We start from the raw sequence: 10,371 nt of genomic DNA on the forward strand, positions 1-10,371 counted from the left end.
CCTTATAAAGTGTGCCATATTATGAAAGGTTATCAAAGTCTGCTGTTGTGTGATGGACAGCCCTTCGCTAGATGGGCAACTGTCAAGGAATCTTTAGCTCTGATCCCTGTATTGCGAGTGTTGCCTTAGACGATCCTTGCGGGGATCCTTTCAACTTGACAATTCAATGGTACTCTAAAGCGACTGGCATTCACCCTCCAAGATCTCAGGCCTCCTGGAGATTCTAGGGCAGGGGTAGCCAAAATGGTGCCCCACCCTGGTCATATTTGGACTGAAGCACCCATCCTAGGTGGGGCTCTGCTGGGAGTTGTAGTTCAGCAGCGACCGGCCACCACCCTGTTCTAGGAAATCACACACCCGACCTGCTGCATGCACCTTGGTCCTGAGCGATGGGGACCCAACTGCCCACAGGTACGGAGGAAGCGCTAAATTATTATGCCTGGAAGAAGACGACAGGTGAAAAGGGTTGTCATGGAAATGTGAACGGCACATAGAGACAAGAAAGCAGAAGGTGGGGGGAAACCAGGGATTTCGCTCCCCGGCAAGGAAACAAGAGTCTGCCTTGATTATTCATAGAATCATCGAATTGTAGAGTTGGAAGGGACCCTAGGGTCATCTAGTCCAACCCCCTGCCAAGCAGAGTTTGGGCGGCCACCTGTCATGTACAATCCAGTTGAGATGAATGCATTCCTGGGGGTTGGTCTACATGACCCTCGGGGTCCCTTCCAACTCTGCAGTTCTGTGATTCCTGTGTGGATCAGGACCTGAGAGATCGCGAAGCTCTCTGGGTGACCTCTCAGCCTAACCTACCTCACAGGGTTGTTGTGTGAGGACTGGAGAACCATGTACGCTGCCTTGACCTCCTTGGAGGAAAAGGTTGGATATAAATTAATTCTCCATTCTGACTGGTAGTTTTCTCAAGGGGCTTCTAGCAGAGAAGGGTCTCTCCTGCTACTTTGATCCTTTTTGCTGGGGAAATTGGGGTCTGAATGGGCTTGGGGGTCTCCTGCTGGTCTTGGCCTTTAAAGCCCTACAGGACCGCCTCTCCTGGTCTGCTCCGCAGAGGACCTTAAGGTCCATGAACAACCATAGTTTAGAGGTCCCAGGCCCCAAGGAAGTCAGACTATCCTCCACCAGGGCCAGGGCCTTTTCAGTGATGGCTCCGACCTGGTGGAATGCTCTGTCCCAGGAGACCAGGGCCCTGCAGGATTTAACCTCCTTCCGTCGGGCCTGTAAGACAGAGCTATTCCGCCTGGCCTTTAATTTGAATTCAGCCTGATCTTTTATTTCCCTTCTCTTCCTTCCCCCTCCCCTTTTATGAAGATCACTCGCTCTGAGACCCCACAGCTAATTCTCCCCTGGCCTCCTCGCTGGCCCAAGTAGGACCAATTCAGCCAGCTAGCCCTGGTGATCATCTAATGTTTATTTCCCCTAAACTGATTTTTGAATTTTATTGTTTTTCATGTTTTTATAATGTGTTTTATGCTGCTTTTACAATTACGTAAGTGCTTTAAATTTGTTGTTAGCCGCCCTGAGCCCGGTTTTTGAACCAGGAAGGGTGGGGTATAAATACTATTATTGTCGTTGTTGTTGTTGTTGTTGTTGTTGTTGTTGTTGTTGTTGTTGTTGTTATTATTATTAGGGCACTGGGTCATTGCTGCAAACCATGCCGAGTCTGACCATCAGTCTCATTGGTCGCAGTGAGAGTGGGAGCGTTTGTCATGCATTTTTTCTCATTGCAGTCAATGGAGCTAAAATTAAAGTAGGGGAGGGGCTGTAGCTCTCAGTGGTAGAGCGTGGGCTTTGCATGCAGCTAGTCCTGAGCGAGGTCATTCAAACCTCTGGCGAACAGGATGTCATGTAATAATAATAATGATAATGATAATAATAAATTTTATTTATACCCCGCCCTCTCCGGCCAAAGCTAGGCTCAGGGCAGCTAACATCAATAAAATTTCAGTAAAAACATAATAAAGAAAAAAGAAAAAGATAATTAAAATACAGGTTAAAATGCAATTTAAAATACAGCCTCATTTTAAAAGTAAAAACCATAAGGGGACGGAAACGTAAGGGTCAGACTGAGTCCAAACCAAAGGCCAGGCAGACCAGCTCTGTCTTGCAGGCCCTGCGAAAAGATGTCAAGTCTCTTGTGAGAGAGCGTTTCACCAAGTTGGGGCAAGTACTGAAAAGGCCCTGGCTGGGGAAGCAGAGCTGTGGAAAGACCTCACCGTCGGCCGGAGCATAAAAACATAATGCCAACCTGCTGGATCAGGGCCATGGTCCATCTAGGCCAGCATCCTGACCTCGCAGTCGCCAACCAGATGCCTGTGGGAAACTCGCAAGCAGGATTCGAACACAGGAGCAGTTCTGCCCTCCTGCAGTTTCCTGCAGCTGGTATTCAGAAGCATTACTGGCCCCAACTGTGGAGGCAGAGCTGAGCCATTGTGTCTAGTAACCTCTGATAGCTCTCTCCTCTCCCATAAATTCATCTAATCCTCTTTTAAAGCCATCATTGCCCCTTGTGGCAGGGAGTTCCATAGTCTATGCACGGTGTGAAGGACTTTCCTCCCTCTGCCCTGAATCTTCCGGCATTGAGCTTCACGAGTTCTAGAGCAGAGAAACCCTGGTTGTATGGCGCAATTACTCTGAATTAATATACGGAGACTTCATAAATGTTTATTTGCATGCTGAGTGTGCCCTACATTCACGTATTTGTGATCTGACGGCTGATTTTTCAATGCTGGCATGTTTGATGCCAGCATGCTCATTTGAGATGTTGAAAGATCTTTGCAAATATGTGGAGAGCTTTCTCTTTTATGAAGGCCTGATGGACGTTTGCCTCGTGTTTGCTTTAGCTGAATAATGGGCCCAGTGGTCCTCGGTCAGAGAAAACAATTCCTTCAGGGCACCAGCGAGAGAGTTTCAGCCAGCAACACTTAATGTGGAAGACAAGAAAGAGGAGGAAGGTCTGCCTTGGCATAGAATTGTAGTGTTGGAAGGGACCCTGAGGGTCATCTAGTCCAACCCCCTGCAATGCGGGAAACTCAGCTCAAGCATCCAGGACAGAGGGCCATCTAACCTCTGCTTAAAAACCTCCCAGGAAGGAGACTCCACCTCCCACCGAAGGAGACCTTTCCACTGTCGTCAACAACAACAACAACAACAACAGCAATTTATTATTTCTACCCCACCGATCTGGCTGGGTTTCCCCAGCCACCCCGGGCGGCTTTCAACAACTCTTACTATTAGAAAGTTTCCCTAGGGTTTAATCAGAATCTCCTTCCTTGTAACCTGAAGCCATGGGTTCGAGTCCTATCCTCCAGAGCAGGAAAAAACAAACTTGCTCCCTCTTCCATGTAACAGCCCTGGAGATATTTGAAGATGGCTCTCATATCTCCTCTCTGTCTCCTCTTCTGCAGGCTAAACATACCCAGCTCCTTCAACCACTCCTCATAAGGCTTAGTTTCCAGACCCTTGATCATTTTGGTTGCCCTCCTCTGCACACGTTCCAGCTTACATTATCAACATCCTTAAGTTGTGGTGCCCAGAACTGGACACAGGACTCCAGGTGTGGTCTGGCCAAGGCAGAACAGAGTGGGACTATTCCTTCCCTTGATCTGGACACTAGACTTCTGTTGATGCAGCCTAGAACATCATTAGGTTTTTTTGCTGCCGCATCACACTATTGATTCATTTTAAGCCTGTGGCCCCCCCGAGACCTCTAGATCAGGTGTCAGCAAACTTACCGTGCCTCGGGCCGGTGTCTCCAGTGCCGATCATGCGGTGGGCCACAGGTTGGGGAGTGCATGCCCATACGCATGCACACACGCTATTTCCGGCGCACTTCCAGGTCGGAGGAGCACATGAAATAGCTTGTGCACGGGCCTTCTCTGACCCAGATGTGCACCAGAAATAACGCTTGCACATGCACAAATAACGCTTGCACATGCACACAAGCTATTTCCGGTGCAGCGCAGCGCCGGTAAGAGTGGGGAGCGGCAGCGGGCAGCAGGGGTTGCTGTGGGCTGGATAAACCAGTCCCTCGGGCCTTATCCAGCCCGCGGGCCTTAGTTTGGGGAACCCTGATCTAGGTCATTTTCACATGTTCTGCTAGTAAGCAAGGTGTCCCCCATCATATATTTCTGCATCTAGTTCTTCCTGCCTAGAACGTCTACTCTCATTGCTGCTCCCTGCAGATATCATTCCCAAGCCCCTTTTTCTCAAAACGTTTACTGGGGAGAGGGCAGGATAACTTCAGCAAGTTGGAATGACCCACAAGTATTGCTTGGTAACAGTCAAATGCACAAACCTAGGGCAGACTCTCACCAAATGCCACCTGGGACTATAAGCCCCAGAGGTTAGTACGAAAAGGCGCGAATTCGCTACCAACCTCCTGCCCCAGTAATGCAAAAAAGAAAGAAAGAAAGTGAACTTGAATCGGATGTGATGGAGCACAACTTGTGACAAGACACCTTCTCATTCAATGTGTGAAATGCAGGGAAGTGTGACAAAGTGTCAGAGACATATACACACTCCTAGGTTCCCAAAAATGTGATGACATAGCATAAGACAAATACAGTGGCACCTCGGGTTAAGAACTTAATTCATTCTGGAGGTCCATTCTTAACCTGAAGCACCACTTTAGCTAATGGGGCCTCCTGCTGCCGCCGGAGCACGATTTCTGTTCTCATCCTGAAGCAAAGTTCTTAACCCGAGGTACTATTTCTGGGTTAGCGGAGTCTGTAAACTGAAGTGTCTGTAACCTGAAGTGTCTGTAACCCGAGGTACCACTGTCTGCTATGTAGCTACTGCCCCTTGATCAGAAGAGCAAGCAAAATACAACACAGTCCCTGTCTGAAAGGGGTTACAGTCTCTTTTCGATAGGCGAAACCAGAAGGAAGGGAAACCAACTTGAACCAGCATCCTGGGATGCCACAAAAACCGCTTAACCCAGGGACCTTCCGGTGAGTGACATCCGGCACAGATGCTGAATTCGACTGGTGCATCACATTCCGAAGTCTGCAGACGAGTGTCCAAAGTGGAACATTTAGCTTGGAGAAGAGAAGATTGAGAGATGATAGGCTAAAGGTAAAGGGACCCCTGACCATTAGGTCCAGTCGTGGCCGACTCTGGGGTTGCAGCGCTCATCTCGCTTTACTGGCCGAGGGAGCCATCGTACAGCTTCCAGGTCATGTGGCCAGCATGACTAAGCCGCTTCTGGTGACCCAGAGCAGTGCACGGAAGCGCTGTTTACCTTCCCGCCGGAGTGGTACCTATTTATCTACTTGCACTTTGACGTGCTTTCGAACTGCTAGGTTGGCAGGAGCAGGGACCGAGCAACGGGAGCTCACCCCATCACGGGGATTCGAACCGCCGACTTCTGATCGGCAAGCCCTCGGCTCTGTGGTTTCACCCACAGCGCCACCCACATCCCATGTATTTGTTGTGATGATAGGATAGCTGTCTCCAAATATCTGAAGGGTTGTCCCGCGGAAGATGAAGCAAGCTTGTTTTCTCCTGCTCTGGAGGGCAGGACCTGAACCAATGGCTTCAAATGACAAGGAAGGAGATTGCAGCTATATATTAGGAAGAAATTTTTTTATGCTAAAAGCTGTTCGAACTACCTTGGAAAGTGGGGGCCTGGACTTGACTTCATTAGTGCTTTTTAGACAGGGGTTGCATGGCCATCTGTCTGGGGTTCGTTAGCTGTGGTTCCTCCATTGCAGGGGGTTGGACTAGATGACCCCTGGAGAGCCCCTTCCCTGTCTACAATTCTATGATTCCAAAATGGTCCAGATTTCCATTTTGCCTCCAGCAATCACAGATTTGTTATCTGAGGTTCCCCCCCCCCCCAAACCAACAGCAACAACAATTTATTACCTGTACCTCACCCATCTGGCTGGGTTACCCTAACCTGGCTTCCAACAGAATATAAAACAAAACATCAAACATTAAGAGCTTCCCTACACAGGGCTGCCTTCAGATTTCTTCTGAAAGTTGTTTATCTCTGACATCTGGTGGGAGGGCATTCCACGGGGCAGGCACAACTACCAAGAAGGCCCTAACAACAATTGTTTTCCCAATCGCATACCGTATTAAATGCTTTTGCTTTGAAATGAGCAATTGGAGGGGCTTCAAGGAGATGATTCTGCCTCAAATGCTGAGCAGCCAACTTGGGCATGTTGTCACTCAGCCTCAGTTCCTCATCTGTAACATGGGCGCAGCAATGACATACCTTGAACATTAACGCCTTCCTTTGAAATAAGGATTTTAATAACCCAGACCCTGGTTCCATCCCTTCAAAACTCTAGCACGAAAATCCCCTGGGCATTGCAGAATCGACCACATATTCAATGACTCTGCCTAAGAGACCTGCTTGCATGAATGAACACCATTTGGCAACTTCCCATTCTTTCTCCTGACACCTCACTCTTTTTGCACCAAACAACTTTCTCTGAAGTGAGCAAAATTGCCATCCAAAAGGGACGAATTCCTCGCCCGGATTTCCCTTAATGTTTCCTAATGTTTCCCTCATGTTTTAGAGTCCAATGACATTCTTTCCCGTGACTGAAAACACACATTTCTCCTTTGATGGTTTCTGCAGCCCCTTAAACAAGGAAACCCGTGATGCAGCGCAACTACGACTGAGATGGGATTTGAGAGCATTGATGCTGAAATCTGAGCTGGGCTTTCCACAGAAACCCACTGCTTGGGATCTGGAAGCAGAACCGCCAAAAGGAATTCCTCCCATAGGCTTTGCACTTGCTCAACTCTAAGCCTCTGTGTGCAAAACCATGTCCCTTTTGCATACTGTACAGCACTTGGCACAAGTCAAGGATGGCACGGTGCCTTCTCCAATTCAAAATAGTGAGCTCTAGGAACCTGGGGATCTGCTTTGTCTGCCTTATTCAGTGCTGTCCACTCTGACTGGCAGCCGCTCTCAAAGGTTTCAGGCAGGAGAGTCTTCCAGCCTCACCTGGAGGTTCCAGGGGTTGAACCCAGCCCTTCTGCATTCAAAGCAGCTGCCCTGCCAGCGAGCTACAGCCCTTTCTAGCTAGAAAACGGAGCTTTATTCTTCCTTAGCAAATTTCCTTCGGAATATTGGTTCTCTCGTCCACGCACACACACCAGAATGCAAACATGACAAAGGTCGGTTTTGCATTAAATATCTCCCAGAGAAAAGAGATCACAGGGGGAGTTTCTGTGACCCTGCAAACCTTCCACAATATTTATGAAAACGTATCGCCCATTTTTTTAATATTTTTTTTTGCATACTTAACCACAGGGCTCTTCTTAAACTCTCTCGCCTGGCTTATTACAGACCCCAAAGTAGTTCGCAAACCCTCTAGTTGCAATATTAATACTCAGCCATCATTCCAGTTAACCCTTGCTGGCCCGCATCCACGGCGGCTCTGATTGTGCAGCTACAACTGAGGCGGCGCATCTCAACCTCCGAGCATTCATAACTGCCTTATGGATAACACTCCCGACAATCTGGATTTCATGCAACGGTTACTATGAGATACTGCGATAGCAAATTTGCACATGCAGAGTGGAGAAGAGGGAGGGAGGGAGGGAGACAGGGGGGGGGGCTCTTTTCTTTTCTCCAGCTACATCAGATAGAGGGGAAGGGGGGAGAGAGAGAAGAAAAGAAAACTGGAATAATAGAACCTCTTACGGCAGAGACTAAAGGAGTCCGTATTGAATTCTGTTTTGTGAGTCACTGTCAGCTAATTGGATGGTCTGTGCGGGGAGAGCTACACAGAAAACCTCTGCAATCCTCGCCTCTAGAATTTGCTCCTTGCTTTTCACCCTTCCATTCTGCCTGGAAAGACGCGAAAGATTTCAGGGGATGGGGGAGCAGAGACCCACACATTCGCTCCCCTCCTTATTTTGCCTGCTCCTCCAAAGGCCACGGTGTGACATTTCCAACCTACTCCCAGTGTGGGGTGGGTGGTTTTTTTTAACCCTACACCTGGCTGGCACAGAGACCCGAGCGTTGGAAAAATTGTTCATTTTACAGGCTCCTCGATGGGGGAGAAAATACAAAACACCCACCCACATCGAGAGGAGACGTGCGCCGCTGTGCAAAGCAAGGCAGAAGCATCCTTTCTCGCTCTTCGCTTTTTCCCAACCCAGAGAATTTTGCACATCAGCCTGACAGCATGCCCGTGGGGAGACAGAGAGAGAGCCTTACCTTCAGGGCTGGCCTGCCTGATCTCCCCGTTTTCACAGGTCCTGGAGCGAGCAGGTGATGGCAGTGGGCGCGGGAGATGATCTGCGGAGGCTGCACACCTGCCCAGGTGTCCTGGCTGCCCTCCTCGCACGCGGCGCCTGGATGGGGAGACGGAGCTCGGGGACGCACAGTCTCTCCTGCTTAGTCCATACCTGTGTTCTGGGTCCTGCAAAGGAGAGACAGAGGGAGAAATCCCTTTCCTTCCCAGAGAGGGCGGTAGCAGCTCTTATCTGCTGTGCCTTTGGAAGGAGGCAGAGAGAGAGAGCGAGAGAGCGAGGAAGGCGCGCCAGACCAAAAACCTCTCTCCAATTCCAAGGAGGTGGCGGTGGGGGGAGGCGGGATAGGATAATCTGACCCAACCGCCCCTGGGGGGGGGGACACCAGCGACAGCGAGACCCTTTGTCGGGGCTGGGGAGGCCGAGAAGGCGGTGAGATGGAGAGAGAAGGAGGAGGGGAGGCTTTTCCTGAGCTCAGCAGCACCCATCAGCTGACTGCAATCTCCGTGCCTCCATTTCCAAGGGAGCCACAGAGAAAAGAGAGGGGGAGTGGAAATGGGTGCGGGGGGGGGGCGAGGAGGAGGAGGAAGAGGAGGAGGGGAGATGCGGGAGGCCAAACTGGAAGGGTCTCTCTGGGCTGGAGGAAGGAGTTTGCAGCTGCTCAGGAGGCTGAGGGCGGGTGGGTGGGGAGGGAGGGAGGGGGGTTTGGCACGGCTCTCGGGCTCCCCCCTTCCCCCTCAACAAGCACCCCTAACCCCAGCTGGCTGTGCACTGTGAAGCGGCCTCTCTGCTCCATGGCAGCCCCTCCTGCGCCGTCTGGCTGCGGGGCTGCGATGCCAGGGGGGCCGTTGCCCTTCTGTCTCTGCCCTGTGCCAAGCGCCCATGTTTTTTTTTGGGGGGGGGGGCAGGGAGGCAGCCGGCACAGCACCAGGGCCAGCGCGAACCTCTCCACGTTTTGCAAAACACCCCCTTTGCGTTCCTTTTCTCCCTCCCCGGAGCGAAAGGGGCGTGTGTGTGTGTGTGTGCCAGCTTGCACACCCAGGCGCAAGGTCACTCGACGCGCACACTCGGTATATTTGCGCGTGCATTGCACCGACTGCAGAACTGAGCGCCAACCCGCGCTGCAGATTTGCAGCCGAGGAATCGCACCCCAAAAGATGCAACAACGATGGCTCGGCTCTGCTTCTGAGTACCAGTTGCTGGAAACTGCGGGCGAGGAGAGTGGCGCTTGTGGTCTCGGCTCCTCCTGGCGGGTTTCCCATACTGGGGATACTGGGAATCTGGTTGGCCATTGTCCCGATCCACCTACGTGGGTTCTTAATTCTGCAGCCCGGTTCCCCGCACGACCCTCTGCAACCGTGGCGGGGTTTATAAATCCCAGCAAGCAGTATGGCGCACCGGTTAGAGCGCCAGAGTGCCTCTCAGCTTAAACTACCTGGCAGGGTTGTTGCAGCGATTAAATGAGGAGAGGGGAGGACCACGCGCACCGCTCTGAGCTCCTTGGAGGAAAAGGTGGAATGTGGATGTAAGAAATGAGTAAATAATAGTAAAGGAAAATAAAAAATATAACATATTAGGATTGCAGCACAGTACTAAAAATCCATGGACTCTCAGCAGAGAGTCAAAAGGGCAAAAGATACACGGGTAACAGCCGAGACTCAGATGATTAATATTAAATAAATAAAATGGTGTTAGAATTCTGGGAGAATTGAAAAAGGCCTGCTGGCACCGAAAATGTATTAACGTGGTTGCTTGGCAAGGCTCTATAGGGAGATGGGGGTTTTTTTTGGCGGGGGGACACCACTGAGAAGCCCCTGTCTCTTGCTGCCACCCACCAGGGTGAGGGGGAACTCTGAGCTAGGAAAAAGAGAGAAATGAGCTTCGGTTCAAATTTTGAAAACCTACCTAATTCACACTCTCTGCGTGAACTGAAACTCAGCCAGCCCTCAAAACCCACACTTCTCTGGCCAAATAACAAAATGTGTGCATTGGGAAAAGCGTGCCGAAAATGCATTATAATTAAGGGGAATTTCTTGCAAAGACATGCAAGCAAGGCAAAATGGCGTACAAATACCTGGATTTTAGGAACAACGCACACTGAACTGCTGGTGATTTTTCACGAGGACTTTTAACAAGATA

The 10,371-nt window shown here is 50.3% G+C and overlaps 1 protein-coding gene across 1 annotated transcript in view; it reads right to left on the reverse strand.

The window, feature by feature from the left end:
* Nucleotides 1-8,793, reverse strand: part of FBXO41 (F-box protein 41) — a 74,194-nt gene extending 65,401 nt beyond the window's left edge. Inside the window, exon 1 of the mRNA XM_077933714.1 lies at nucleotides 8,198-8,793. The gene's annotated coding sequence lies outside the window, so the exon portion shown is untranslated. The remainder of the gene's footprint in view (nucleotides 1-8,197) is intronic.
* Nucleotides 8,794-10,371: the final 1,578 nt, after the last annotated feature.

This window comes from Podarcis muralis, chromosome 9 (genome assembly GCF_964188315.1).
Source record: "Podarcis muralis chromosome 9, rPodMur119.hap1.1, whole genome shotgun sequence".
Classification (NCBI taxonomy): domain Eukaryota; kingdom Metazoa; phylum Chordata; class Lepidosauria; order Squamata; family Lacertidae; genus Podarcis; species Podarcis muralis.